Genomic DNA, 16135 nt, shown 5'->3' on the forward strand with positions numbered 1-16135 from the left:
TATAAAGCCGTAGTGATCAAAACAGCATGGTACTGGAACATAGACAGAGCCTCATACCAGTGCGTTAGAACAGAATTTCCAAATATAAACCCCCATATATACAGTCAACTAATATTTCACAAAAGAGCCAAGAACTTGAAATGGAACAAATAAAGTCTTTTCAACAAATGGTGTTGGTACAACTGGAAAACCACCTGTAAGAGACTGAAATTGACCCATATCTCACTCCTTATACAAAAGTCAACTCAAAATGAATTAAAGACCTTGAAATAAGACCTGAATCTATAAAGTTTATTGAGGAAAATAGGCAGAATACTTGAAGGCCTATATATCAAAAAAAGTCTTCAAGTATGGAGCACCAATGGCAAGAACTTTAGCATCAAACATAAACAAATGGGACTACATCAAACTAAAAAGTTTCTGTATGGTGAAAGAAACCCTACTTAATACTAGAAGACAGTTAACAGAATGGAAAAAAATATTTTCACTCAACACGTCAGATAAAGGGGTGATATCTAGAATATACAAGGCACTCAGGAGCTGAGCCCCCCAAAATCTAATAAAGCCATAGAAAAATGAGGAGAAGAAATGAATAGACACTTCACCAAGGAAGAACAAAAGATGGCCAACAGACACTTGAAAACATGCTTACCTTCACTCATCATTAGGGAAATCCAAATCAAGACAACAATGATGGCTCACATCAAATATAATGGAAATAATCTGTTGGCAGGGATGCGGTATCAAAGGAACTCTCATCCACTGCTGGTGGGAATGCCCCCTAGTCCAACCCCTATGGAAAACAGTTGGAGAGTGCACAGTAAACTCAGAATTGAGCTCCATATGACCCAGCAATTGCACTCCTGGGTATCTACCCCCAAGTTGGAAGGACATTCATCCCAAAGTATGTGTGCACACACTATTTGTCACAACATTCAGTATAATAGCCAAGATTTGGAACCAACCTCGATGTCCAACAACAAAAGATTGGATCATGAAGCTGTGGTATTTATGCACAATGGAATACTACATAGCAGTTAGAAATGATACAATCATATACTTTGCAGCAACGTGGATGAATCTAGAAAATATTATGTTAAATTAAGTAAGCCAGAAGATTAAAGATAAACAAACACAAGAGTGTCCCCCACCAGCCCTTCATAGGAGCTCAAACCACAGCCATGGGTCAACTCTCCTCCCCAGGTTCCCTCCAAAGAACCTTCTGGAGAAAGGGAGATGAGAAGGAGGGGCAGGACAGGGGGCCCTGCCCCATGCTCACCTGGTTGCACACGGGCTTATATTTGAGTCCTGGCTTCATGAGGATCATCTCCAGCTGCCTGCGGTTGAAGTTAGACACACCAATGGACCTAGTTAACCCCACATCTTTGTATCTCTCCAGGGCCTGGGAATAGCACAGGAGGACCCATGTCATCTTGTCTATGCCCTGACCAGGAGCTACTGTGAGCTGATTTCCTGGAACTGGCACCATCATGGGTCACGCCCTTCCCACAAGAAATCTCAGTACCTTTAGAGGCACTCATCACCCAACATCCCAGCCTACTGTGGGACTCAGGATCATCTTAAACCTATGAATGATTCCTGCATACAGGGAGCTCATAAGAGTTCTCCATGTTTTGTGAGGTCCATGTGATGTTCCAAGACATGTGGTCAAAGAAGGTTCTCAGACCTTCCCCATCCAGGCACATTCTTAACCCCTTTGGCCTTCTCTGCATCCTGTGCTAAGTTCCTTAATAAACTCCCAGATAGGACTCTAGAGCCTTATGTTCTCCAGTGTGAAGGGGTCAGGTCTGGCCACCTGGTGGCTAGAAAAACAAACAACATGTAAGTCCCTTCCAGTGCTTCACCCAAACATACTGCTGAGCCTTCTACTAAGGCCACAACACCTCTCCCCTCTGGGGACAGGAGGATACCCTGCACAGACCCCATCTGCCCAGTCAGTTGCTACCAAAGACGCTGTAGGACCACATTCCAAGTTAACAAAGGCTCAAGAAAGACCAGAGACCTCCCAAAGATCCAATAGAAACAGAATTCCTTGGAACACTGCACTATTTCAACTTATCAATAAAATCTCCAAAACTCACAGTTCAAACCCCTTTACCTCTGATAGCCCATGTGAAGACAATATGGTGGCCTAGGACCACATTCACCTCCCATGTCTCACACAGATCCACAGGAACATGCATCACCTTCCCGGCACCATCCTTGGGCAAGATCTCCTCTCCTGGCTGTGGGACAGAGAACATTGTTTGCAGCAACCTCACAGCATTTGTATTGTGTGTTTTAAGTTTAAGTGTGTGTGTGTGTGTGTGTGTGTTATCCTGATTTGACTACCTTATAGCTGAGACTAGGAATTAGGCATCTGTCTCTTGCAGGAGTTGAGCACAGGAAGAGCAGAAAATCCCTCCTCCAACACATCTACCTTCCCAAGCGTCCTCACCTACAGGGCCTTGGAGCCAGAAGTTGGTCTGGGAGCTATAGTGGAGAGGAAGTCTCCTCCTCACCACCAAAGTGCAGATACCTTCAGAGCTACCAGCAAGTGAATGAGGAAGAGGTCCACATAATCCAGCTTCAATTTCTTTAGGGATGGACGAACCAAGTCTGGTTGAAGAAAAGTAGACCACACCTACAGGATCCAAAGAAATAACATGGAAATTATCAGTTCCACCATTAGGAAACAAATCCGGTCAAGACCATCAAATGGAAGACCATTAAGGAACAGGAAACAGTTCAAAGGGCTGAAGCATATAATGAGTACAGGATCACTGAACCTTGTTGTCCTGAACACCAATCAGGATAGCCCCAAAGTCTGAGGGCCAGAGGTTTGTTCAAACCCTCCCAAGGACAATGGCAGCTTCAGATTTAAAGGAATAGAATCTTGATCTAAGATCTTATACCCAAAGTTTCATACCATCCTGAGCTCTCACACTCATGTTTCATACCATCCTGAGCATTTTCACCCTGTGTTTTAAACCATCAGAGACAAAGTCAGTTATGTTTCTCCAAAGATCTCAACCATCTAGAAAGGAAAAGATGCCCAAAGGGAAACCAAAGGTTTGGGTGTTAGGTTACACCTTATTTTATACCAATACAGAAATTTTCTCCTGAGTGCCCTCTGCCTTTCACCTAAGGCTTCTGAAATGCAAAAAATTTACATAGATTGCATTAGCTCCATATAGAAACTTTGCCTCTAAATTGATTCTTCCTAAGCCTGAGGGAGGATTGAGTGGCAAAAATGAAATGTGGTTGGTATGACAGATGCCACGCCAGAAAGTAGGAAACCTTCTGATCCTAAATTTTTTCACCTATATCTATGGCTTAGAGAATTAATTTTTCACAGCTAACTGGCTCAAACCCATTTTCCTGGGATTGGGTTACAGCATGTGGAGCCCAACAGTTGTGTGTTCTCCACATACCTTGGTGGTGTAGAACAAGTCCTCCCTCCTCACAATGCCATTCACCACTTTCTCTCTCATAGCAGCTCCCACTTCTTCCTCATTTTGATAGTAGTAAGCAGAATCAAAGTGCCGGTAGCCAATATCAATAGCCACTTTGGTGGCCTCATAAGCTTTCCTCTTAGGGACCTGCAGGATATGAATAATAAGACTCTTTGCATCTCACTCAGAGAGAAGCTTTCCTCAGCTCCTGCTCAGGGGACATCTGAGAGGCCCACTGGCACCTTCTTGACGCCCTCCCAGCCCCTGTGGCTCAGTTCAGTCTCACTCTCACTGCATGCTGCCTGCTTGAGAATTAAGTGATTCACAGCATGGTGGGGAGCTGATCCAGGCAGCCTGAGTCTCTGCCTTGTCACAAGGAGGATTCCTGAAAACTGCCTCCTCAGACAGGACTTGTAACCAGGTCAGACCTCAGTAGGACTGTCGAATTCCTCATTCTCTCTGACTGCCACTACAGCCACCTGTTGGTGGGTCCAGAGAGCAAAGGCTTCCTGCTCCCTTCTGCCCTCATCAACATAGCTGCTTCCATGTGAGACCAATGCACTCTAGAAAACATCAAAGCACCCACTGGTTCCACATCCAGGGGTGTGGGCATCCCAAAAAAATATTGAAGGGTCCAGGGACTCAGGAAGTCAGCAGGCAGAAGTTCCTGATTGGATTCTGTATTCATGGGTACTGAGACACCCCCCCCCATACTCAAGAGGACTCATGATTTAAGGTACTGGATATGCTTACCCCCTTGCACTAAGCTTCATAATCATGTTTGTCCTGGGACCTGCTACTCTATTTCAGGGACTTTTCAGACTGAAAACAAAGAGAGTGACAGGCAGAGAGAACAGAGGGGAGATGACAGGCTCCAGTCCCTTGGCTTAATCAGATTAAAGTTAGTGTACTTTGCTGTTGGTTTAACAAGTGTTCATTAACTATGATGATCGTATCAGCCTTCACCCTTAACTATGATGGCTTCCTATTTTACATATCAAAGACCCACCTAGGTAGGAATGAACTTCTAGATAGATTCTCTTTTTTTTTTTTTTTTTTTGGTTTTTGGGCCACACCCAGCGTTGCTCAGGGGTTACTCCTGGCTGTCTGCTCAGAAATAGCTCCTGTCAGGCACGGGGGACCATATGGGACACCAGGATTCGAACCAACCACCTTTGGTCCTAGATCAGCTGCTTGCAAGGCAAACGCCGCTGTGCTATCTCTCCGGGCCCCTAGATAAATTCTTTACCATAGTTTCCTTTCCATGTGGATGATCCTAACTTCTCAATAAATACTGAAGTACCAGCAGGTATCTTTCTCTTGAGCCACATCTTGGAAAGGTCCTCAGACCAGTATTTCATCTTTCTTTAGCCTGGTTAAAATTATTTCCTGTGGTGGCCCTACTCCAGACCCACTCCACTTTTTTTTTTTCATGAGATTACAGCCTGTAGAATGGCTTTCTCTTGTACATATTTGTCATTAAGTTGTGGGTGAGCCTAAGATGCTTCTCTGCCCTCAATCCTCTGCCTCCCAGAGTCCTCTCAGAAGATCAGAGAATAGGACTGAGGGATTGATGGGCAGAACAGCCTCCCAAACCCTGAGGGGAAATGCAAAAAACTTTCTGGGCACCAAGTAGGCACAATTAAAAATCTTCTGGATCTGGCTTAGAGAGAAAGTACTGTGGGAAGGCCTGTTGCCTGGCACATGATCAACCCATGTTTAATCCTTGCACCATATTTGGTCCCCAATCCCCAGATAAACAGAATAAGGAGTATGTCTGAGCATAGCTTCGTGTGACAAACAAAAAAATGTAAAGAAAAAAAAAGCCTAAGTGTGCAAAACCTTAGATTCACTGGTAGGATTCAACACTTGCTAGTGTACCAACATCATGGCAGTCATAGTAATATATCAGTATAGGTGTGTTATGCAAATATAACAGTGTATATTTTATATTATCTCTAATAGCCCCATTTGACTAATGATAATAATAAAAACATCTCAGAGTCACAGTCCCTGTTAAGGTCCCACAAGTTTGCACCAGATATCCTACTTCATAGTCAGTGAGCAAAGCCGGGGTGATGGCAAAGAGAAAGGGTGTTTGCCTTACAAGCAGCAGACCCAGGTTCAAATCCTGGCATCCTATTTGGTCCCTTGAACACCACCAGAAGTGATTCCTCAGTGCAGAGTCAAGTGGAAACTCTGAGTATTTCCAGGTGTGAATCAAACCCAAAAGAAAAAAAGACATAAATAAATAAAGAAATATAAACAAGAGTTGATGAAGGACCCTCAGTGTAGTTTGGAATTAGGTACTATACAGGGCAAAACTATGTGCCTACATGATGCTCAGCCAAGTTCCTTCTTACTCTAAATATGCTCCCTGGCCCCACCAACAGTGATCGCTGAGCATAGAGTCAGGTCTCTGAGCAAAGCTGGATATTGCCAGAAACGCAAATAACCCAAACAAAGCAGCACACTGGGTAATGCAGACATACTTGTGGTGTGATATGCACCCACAGATGTTTTTGTATTCGTAGTCCCAAATTACTCTAACCTCCAAACATACCCCCAGACACTCTCTGAAGAACACAGAACCCCAATACCCAAGTGTTCTGCATAGTGCCCTGGGTAACCTAGAAGCAATTCAGATGAGAGAAAAGCTGAGAGCAGTGCCAGCATCATCTGTGCCCTTACATCAACCCATTGCCAAATGTGTCAGGTATGTCCTAGAGACACTCAGCAGTATGCTCTGGGCAACATCTCACAACACACACACCTGGCACTCCATCTCACCTGTGAGTACCGGGCCCTGGGTCCTGCCTGTCACACTTCCACATAGACCTAGAGCTTGGGGCCTTGAGCTCTGTCAGCCACAAGCACCACAGGTCATCGCTGCACTCAGGGCATACACCTGGCCCAAAGCTTGCAGACTTACATGTTCAGAAGCATAGGTTCCCAAGCCCAGCACTGGCATCAGGTGCCCGTCACTCAGCCGCACACACCGACTGCCCTTCAGCTCCATCACCACCAAAGAGCTGCTGCTCACAGTCCTTACTTAACTGCCCAGAGTACAAACTTCAGCAGGAGGCAAGGCCCAGGTTTCTTATTTCCTGACAATAGGCAGACCAGGGCAAGCAGCCAAGTCTTCCAAAGAGAAACTGGACCCAAGTGGCAGTTTCCGGGTGTCTGCCTGTGTGTGCAGTAAGTTGGGGGCCCGTTCACACACCCACCTAACTAACTCTAGGGCAACTGAGAATGAACCCAGTGACCCTGATGATATGAGAATCACTGAGGATCAGCAGAGGTGCTAACAGCTACAGAGTGATTGCCTCCTTTCTGTCAGCTATGACACCCACAGCACACAGTGAACTCAAGATGGCCAGAACCCAGGGCGATACTAGGCACAGCACATGAGAAAATACCCAGGAGCCTTCTGAACTCTAATCTTTGTATTCCAGAGCTTGGAGCTGGCAGGAACAAAACACTTTTGAGTGTTAAGCCATTCTTCAACACAGAATTACCAGAAACAGAAATAAATGAAAGTAAAGAAAGTTTACTAGAACTCAATACAAGAACCCTCAAGCCAAAGACTCTGGAAACTCCAATGTTCTTTCACACACATTACATACTTTCTCTACACAGGCCTGGAAGACAAGGACACATTTCTACATTATCTGAAGCAAAGTAGATATCCAGAAGCAAATGGATGGGTAAGAGCATATTAGAAAAAGCATCTCCTAAAAAGTATGTGGCATACATCATGCTTACAAGCACATTCCCTTCAGTTACTTGCCTTAACCATGCTTGTTTTTCTTTAACTTCAACGGTTGAATTTCTGGGATGCTCTATTTTTTTTGTGGGGAAAGAAAAAGATGTTCTAATTTTAATGTGAAGAATCAGGAGTATATATGGGGGATTTTGCCAGGCACAGGTATGAAAATAATGCTCACATTTCTTTCTTAGCAAATTATCTCTCTTTTAACAGAAGCTTTATAAGTATACATTGTTTGATTTTCAAAACAATTCACATGGCTCTATGTGGCTTGCAGACTTTATGAATAGATATATTTCATTTAAGAGGCCAGAGAATAAAAAGAAGGTAAAATTTAACATCTCAAAGCAGTTGTCTCTGGCCAGGCATTAAGTGTCAATACTGATGCATATTAGGGGTTTTAGCAAGAAGCCAAGTTTTCCTATCAAATTTCCTTTTCCTAAGGGAACAGGTTTTTAAAATATTTTATTGAAAAGCCTTGATTACAAGCATGATTGTGGTTGGGTTTCTGTCATGTAAAGAGCACCCCCATCACCAGTGCAACATTTCCATCACCCATGTCCCAAATCTCCCTCCTCCTCACCACACCCCTGCCTGTACTTTAGACAGGCTTTCTATTTCCTTCATACATAACTCATTGTTAGGATAGTTCTCAATGTAGTTATTTCTCTAACTAAACTCATCACTCTTTGTGGTGAGCTTCATGAGGTGAGCTGGAACGTCCAGCCCTCCTCTCTTTTGTCTCTGAAAATTATTATTGCAAAAATGTCTTTAATTTTTCTTAGAACCCACAGATGAGTGAGACTATTCTGCGTCTTTCTCTCTGACTTATTTCACTCAGTATAATAGATTCCATGTATATCCATGTATAAGATAATTTCATGACTTCATCTCTCCTGACAGCTGCATAATATTCCATTGTGTATATGTATCACAGTTTCTTTACCCATTTATCTGATGAAGGGCATCTTGGTTGTTTCCAGAGTCTTGGTATGGTAAATAGTGATGCAATGAATATAGGTGTAAAGAAGGGATTTTAGTATTGTATTTTTGTGATCCTATGGTATATTCTTAGGAGTGGTATAGTTGAATCATATGGGAGATCAATTTCCAGTTTTTGGAGGAATCTCCATATCGCTTTCCATAAAGGTTGGACTAAATGGCATTCCCCCCAACAGTGAATAAGAGTTCCTTTCTCTCCATATCCCCACCAACACTGCTTGTTCTCATTTTTATGATGTGTGCCAATCTCTGTGGTGTGAGGTGGTACCTCATAGTTGTTTTGATTTGCATCTCCTTGATGATTAGTGATGTGGAGCATTTTTTCATGTGCCTTTTGGCCATTTGTATTTTTCTTTATCAAATTGTCTGTCCATTTCTTCTCCCCATTTTTTGATGGGATTATATTTTTCTTGTAAAGTTCTGTCAGTGCCTTGTATATTTTGGATTTTAGCTCCTTATCTGATGGATAATGGGTGAATAGTTTATCCCACTCAGTCGGTGGCTCTTATATCCTGAGCACTATGTCCTTTGAGGTGCAGAAGTTTCTCAGGTTAATATATTCCCATCTGTTAATCTCTGCTTTCACTTGTTTGGAGAGTGCCATTTCCTCCTTGAAGCTGCCTTTAGTCTCAATGTCATGGAGTGTTTTACCTATGTGTTGTTCTATATACCTTATGGTATCAGGTTTGATATCAAGGACTTTAATCCATTTGGATTTTACCTTAGTACATGATGTGAGCTCAAGGTCTGAGTTTAATTTTTTGCAAGTGGCTAGCCAGTTGTGCCAACACCACTTGTTGAAAAGGCTTTCTTTGCTCCATTTAGGATTTCTTGCTACTTTTTCAAAAATTAGGTGATTGTAAGTCTGGGGAACATTTTCTGAGTATTCAAGCCTATTCCACTGATCTGAGGTTCTGTCTTTATTCCAATACCATGCTGTTTTGATAACTATTGCTTTGTAATACACTTTCAAGTTGGGGAAAGTAATGCCTCCCATATTCTTTTTCCCAATGATTGCTCTAGCTATTCGAGGGTGTTTATTGTTCCAAATGAATTTCAACAGTGTTTGATCCACTTCTTTGAAGAATGTCATGGGTATCTTTAAAGGAATCGCATTAAATTTGTACCATGTTTTGGGGAGTATTGCCATTTTAATGATGTTAATCTTGCCAATCCATGAGCAGGGTATGTGTTTCCATTTCCATGTGTTCTCTCTTATTTCTTTTTCTTTCAGTTTTTGGGTCACACCCAGCAGTGCTCAGGGCTTACTCCTGGCTCTGCACTCAGAAATTGCTGTTGGCAGGCATGGGAGACCATATGGGATGCCGGAATTTGAACCAATGACCTTCTGCATGAAAGGCAAACGCCTTACCTCCATGCTATCTCTCTGGCCCCATGTCCTCTCTTATTTCTTGGAACAGGGTTTTATAGGTTTTTTGTATAGGTCCTTCACATCTTTAGTCAAGTTGACTCCAAGATATTTGAGTTTGTGTGGCACTAATGTGAATGGAGTTGTTTTCTTAATGTCCATTTCTTCCCTGTTATTATTATTGTTATTATAATTATTGGTGTATAAAAAGGCCATTGATTTTTGTGTGTTAATTTTGTAGCCTGCCGCATTGCTATATGAGTCTATTGTTTCTAGAAGCTTTTTAGTAGTCTTTAGGGTTTTCTAAGTAGAGTATCATGTCATTTGTAAACAGTGAGAGCTTGACTTCTTCCTTTCCTATCTGGATTCACTTGATATCTTTTTCTTGCCAAATGCTATAGCAAGTACTTTCAGTGCTATGTTGAATAGGATAGGTAAGAGAGGACAGCCTTGTCTTGTACCAGAGTTTAGAGGAAAGGCTTTTAATTTTTCTCCATTGAGGATAATATTTGTCATTGGCTTGTGGTAGATGGCCTGAACTATATTGAGAAAGGTTCCTTTCATTCCCATCTTGCTGAGAGTTTTTATCAAGAATAGGTGTTAGACCTTATTAAATGCTTTCTCTAAGTCTATGGATATGATCATGTGATTTTTAGTCTTCTTGTTGTTGATGTTGTGTATTATGTTGATAGATTTATGGATGTTAAGCCATCCTTGCATTCCTGGGATGAAACCTATTTGATAGTAGTGCATGATCTTCTTAATGAGGCCTTGAATCCTATTTGCCAGGATTTTGTTGAGGATCTTTGCATCTGTGTTCATCAGGGATATTGGTTTGTAATTTTTTTTTGATAACATTTCTGTCTGGTTTAGGTAACAAGGTGATGTTGGCTTCATAAAAGTTATTTGGAAGTGTTCCCATTTTTTTGATTTCATGAAAGTCTTGCCAGGATTGGTAGTAATTCCTCTTGAAAAGTTTGAAAGAATTCATTCATAAATCCATCTGGGCCTGGGCTTTTGTTTTTGGGCAGATGTATGTGCAAAAGATACATTAAGTCCCTGCTGATGAGAGCTGTCCCTAGGGCAGCTGAGCTTTGAGGCCAGCAAAAACAAAGGCTTGATGCATGAGTTCTGAGAGCTGCAAGCAACTGTGGAACAGATGGGGCTCCTGAAGGCCTGGCCTGGTTTCTTCCTGCTCTACCTGCTGCATATCCTACTGCTAAACTTGGATGCATAGCTCATACTGTAGCTTTTCTGCACATAATTCTTGCACTTCATCCTCAGTGCCTTGATGCTCAATGTAGTGCAGGCCAAGGTCAGCTAGCCACTGCACGATTTTAGACACTTGTTAGTCTTCCACAAGTCAAAGTAGAATCACGTTCTCCATTGCTTTTTCATTGACCACTTGAAGTGAGCTCTGGCCAGCTGGTGGAACCACATGCACTTCCTAGCACCATGTCAAGCACAACTGATTCTGCAAAAAACCCTGACATCAACATGCACCCCTTCTGCTTCATCTTGGGAAAGGTCCTGTCTGTAGGCCTCAGAAAACAGAAGAAGAAATACCTGCCATACAAACACCAGCACAAATATTCTTCCTGATCAGGCCATCCATCTTGCTGTCATTATGCTTCTAGTGGTACATCTTCTACTTCATTGTCAAAAAAGAAGTGGGTAGACTTGGACTGGTTGGTCATCGTCTATGTGCGAATTTTTCTCACCTATATGTACTTGCTAGGCCTCAAGGGCTTCCTGGGCCTCTACTCTATAGTCAGGTTCCTGGAGAGTAACTGGTTCATTTGGGTGACACAAATGAATCACATACCCATGCACATTAAACACGACTGAAATAAGGACCGGGTGTCCACATAGTTCCAGGTCACGTGCAATGTCCATATACCTGCCTTCCATGACAAGTTAAGCAGATGCCTCAACTTGTAGATTAAGCACCTTTTCCCCATGATGCGTGGACACAACTATCACAAGGTGGCCACACTGAACATTTGCTGTGTGCCAAGCACAGTGTTGCATACATGTCCAAGCACTGTTCTCAGTCTCAGTGATGTACTCACTGAAGGAGTGGGGCAGCTGTAGCTAGAGACCTTCTCCACCAGTGGCCACAGTGCCCCAAGCTGTAGGAACGTGGACAGGGCTCAGGGATGGTTGAGGATTGGGGGAAAATGACTGACCCTGAAATCAGGATATTCTACAATAAAATCCCACCCAAATTCCCACCAAGACTGTCTTGTATTGAGCCTGATTTTGGCATCCCTGGAGCAGATGAGAAATGGGACAGCAGTGTAAGACCAGCTGTCACCCTGCCTGTCTTGAACTCCTGGAGGAGAAGCATCAGTACCAAGACTTATACTGTGGCATCTGAGACATCTGGCTTGCAGGACCCCGGAGTAAAATAAAATTCTACGAGTTGTGAGTTCACCACACACACCGTGTTTCTAACTCCTTAGGCAAATGGGTCTGAAGAAGCAGAGTAGTGGTGAAGAAATAATCAAGCAAATCTGTCAGAAAAGGATAATCATGATGCCTGTGGTCTTTTGTTTTTTACTCTCCTCCGAGCCAATAGCAAGAACTCCTCTTTCTTTCTTTCTTTTTTCATTTCTTTTTTTTTTTCACAGCATTATTTATGGTACATAGTGACAACGAATGAGGGGCACTCCCACCCCAGTGCTGTCTTCCCTCCACCCCCTGTTTCCAGCATGCATCTCATATCTCCCTCCCTCTCCCCCCCAGAATACTAGTGCAACTGGTCTCCACTTTATAGCTTGTTGTAGATTGTCTATTCTGTTGTCGTTTGCGATAAAAAGGATAAGAAGAAAAAAGAAAGAATAAAGAGAAAAAAAGGAAGAGAGAAAAAATTGGCCGCAACTACCAAAAAAAAGAAAGAAAAAGAAGGAAAAAAATGCACCCGCTAATGAGAAAAGAAAAGAAAAATCACCAAATAATAATCACAGGAGTGAAAAGGGAAGAGAAAAGTGGAGGAAAGAGGGAAAATAAAGTAAAAAAAAACTAACAAATTAAAACAAAACAAGAAAAAGAAGGGGTGCTGCAGTGGTAGGGTTTGGTGTTCCCTCCACTTTTTTTTTTTTTGGTATAGGCACAGTAAGCATTAGGGGAAAATGGGAATTCCCGTGGCCTAGGAGATTCAGGGCTTCTTCATCCTTGAAGCATACCATCATGGGATCAACCCCTGACTCCATAGATGTTCATTGTTCATCCCAAGGGCTTTGTATGTGGTGCCAGGAATCCTCTTTCTTTATGAAAAACCAATTCCCAATACCAGAAGGGAGAAAGTTGAGGAAAACACAAAAGTACCCATCCAGTGGGCGCATTTACATATCAAAGAAAAGGTTTAAGAAAGGAGGATGTTGGGGGAACACCTTTGTTTGTGGTTGATAGATGGATGTCATCTTACATTTGCACCCATTTCTGTTTAAAACAAAATAAAAAAAAAGTAATGGAAAAAGTTGCAATGTTTTGTTCTACTTTTTTCCACCAGAGGCAGGAACACCAGATCAGAACTTAAATAAGTGGTTGTTATTTTTGCATAGGCACAGTACAAGTTGGTTGTAATAGCTTTAAGTTTAAATTGTACACATCATTCTCAAAACAATCAACATTTTTCAAATCTTTACATGTCTTATATATATCACAAAATTTTTCATAGACTTCTCTGAATATGTACTATCCAACTTTCTTAAGATAAACTTAATCAAAAAATTCTTAAACATTCTTTCTCATTAATTTCCTTAAACAAAATCAAAAGAACATTTCTGTACATATATACAGTTTGAAAATACGTTTAGCTAAAACAATCTTATAATGAGCACTATAATAAAAGTCTATAGCATCCAAGATTATTTTTCATCAACTTCTGTGAACAAAGATATTAGAACATTTTATACAAACATAATTTGAGAACAAGTCATTACATAATATACACAATCAAACATCAAAGCAATTGGGAAACATTCACTAGGACAGCTAAGAATTTTTAAAACTCTAACAATATTATGGGCATTTCCCAGAATTGTGTAAACTAATATTAAACCACTAAAGTTGCATAAGAATTTTTCTATTTGCAGTGGGGCATAGAACAAAACAGTAGCTATAAAATCTAATACAGTTCTCTCTCCTTCCTTCCGGGTCCCAGGGATACCCTTGGCCACCTGCTCAGGGTCCCAGCATGTGGGTTCTGGCAAGGAGTAGTTTAAAGGAGACCCCCAGGCTTCCCCATTCCTGCAGAGGGCGGGGAGGGGACTGGTGAACTTTCAGCTTCCAGCAATTAGGAAGCAAACACCTCTCAGGGAGTCGGAAGCTTCAGCAGGCAACACAGGGTTGACATGGCTCCATTCATTCTTCGTTTGGCCAAATCACAGACCAAAGTGGTGTCTCGGAAACAACACCCTCCCTCCTGACTATTTCTAAAACATAAAAGGGACACGTGTATCTCCTTTGTATATCTCAGATGTATTCCTTTAACATCTATAACCCTTTCCGAATATCCTTTTATATAGTGACAATTTTGCCAACTGGTTTTTTTTTTAATTTGATTGTTAGCTTTCCCCCCTTTGAGATCCATTTTATAAGCAATACTGGTAGAAGAGTATCTCTGTATAGAATTCATGTTTGAACCAATTATGGGGGATGTTGGACTTTATTTGTCGGTCCCCAGATGCACCAACAATATCTTGTGGCATTGTTTCTATTTTGCATAGGCACATTAAAATGGGAAATTAATACATATGCAAACAAGTTCTTATCTAATAGAGTCAGGAACACAAATTTGGTAATGCAATTAGGTCTTATACCCTGAACATTAGCATAATGATTTGGCTTAGGCCTCAGAAAAATGGGCATCGCCCACACACACCTGAACAATGGAAAACGTCTATGGAAACAACCACAATTGTCTATAACATTACCAGGATCCAAGCCTCTACCAGGGAAGACCTACCACTGCTTTGGCATTGACTTACTCCAAAGAGTGCTCCCAACACCCAGACGACTCAGCAACAGCCTCCTTGTAGGGCAGATCGCTTCATAACTAATGGTGTGCTGAAACTAGAGGATGTTCCACATCAGCTTGACTTCGAAGAAAGAAATGCACAGAATCCAGAATCTTTAAATATAGGAACCTGATACCAACAACAACTAAAAGTTTCACCGGGACCACGGAGAATAACTCGAGTTGGGTAGACAGGTATGCCTGGAACCCAGAGTCAGTCTTATGTCAATAAGCTTCTGGGGTGAGACCTTCTTGTAATCAGGCCAAGGATTTTTTTTCCATTTTCCTCATATTTTTCTGGGTCTATGCAAACAACGGCAATTACCACTGTCACACCTTTACTATTTTTTTTAATCCTTATCCTTTAAGAAAAAAAGTTTACTGAACTTAAAAACAAATAAATGTAGAAGAAAGCCTGTCTCGAATACAGTAAGTAGATGGGAAGGGGGAAGGGGAGCTTTGGGAGGGGGAATGTTACACTGGTAAAAAGGGGTGTTCTGTTTGTGACTATAACCCAACTATAATCATGTTACTTAAATAAAAATGAATTTTAAAAAATCTAATACAGGTAGAACACACAGTTTAACCAGCAATATAATGACTAATGCAAATAGGATCTAAGGATTAACCTTGAAGAACGTTGCAGGGTTTCTAAAAGCAGTTTCTCCTCTGTTGGCCTTCTACGGGCTTGGATCTTCCATCTTCTCCATTTTTTTCCTTCTGTGTTAGGCTGATTAGGTCATCTGGGATGGATAACTCTTCAATTCCTGAGCCAGAATCTGGGTAGAGGGACCATCTCATCTTGCTGTTGAACTCTTCAATTGGAGCTTTCTTGTTGACTTCTGCCTCACCAGTGACCTTGAAATACTGCTGCAGTTTGGAGGTAATGGTTTGTATCCCTATTCCCCTGACATACAAATCATTGGAGCATAGTCAAGAGCAGTTTGCAGTAACATGCAGGGTTGTGGGTGAGTGCATATAGTGTGGGATTAATGGGGAGCAGCTAAAGTTTCTATGGCAGGTTTGACATGCCTTAAGGGGCACCACTCATGGAAAGGCTGTCAATTAGTGAATTGTCAAAATAAAGATTAGGGAGTGGATGATAGAGAACTGGCTGTTAAAGGGTATAGGTCTTACCCATATGAGCTAAAGCACCTGGTCAAAGCAGCTGACCTCTGCTAAGTGAGGACTTCCCCACCCCCTTGCTCCATGTCAAATTATGTAGCTATGGCCCCCACATGTTCACTGAGCAAAGCTAGCTATGGTTTCTGAAGCCAGGAGAGAACTTTGTAAACCTTCCTTCAAACAATTCAACCTCTGTGACCTTTTTGCCTTTGCCCAAATCTGAGTGGTGGCTCCCAGCCACAGAGACATGCCTATCACAGGGACATTAAAGTGGTATATGGAGGTCCCATAGTGATCTCCAACATAGCCACTAAGAGTGAAGACAAGCTCAGGACACTGCTAGTTCCAGAGCCTGGTACTGACTTTCTGAAAATTCCAGTTTCTATCTGTCA

General features: G+C 42.0%; 1 protein-coding gene across 3 annotated transcripts in view; it reads right to left on the reverse strand.

Moving 5' to 3' along the window:
* Positions 1–16135, reverse strand: part of LOC126013285 (aldo-keto reductase family 1 member C15-like) — a 509781-nt gene that overhangs the window by 480461 nt on the left and 13185 nt on the right. The window lies entirely within an intron of this gene.

This window comes from Suncus etruscus, chromosome 7, assembly GCF_024139225.1.
Source record: "Suncus etruscus isolate mSunEtr1 chromosome 7, mSunEtr1.pri.cur, whole genome shotgun sequence".
In the NCBI taxonomy this organism is placed as follows: domain Eukaryota; kingdom Metazoa; phylum Chordata; class Mammalia; order Eulipotyphla; family Soricidae; genus Suncus; species Suncus etruscus.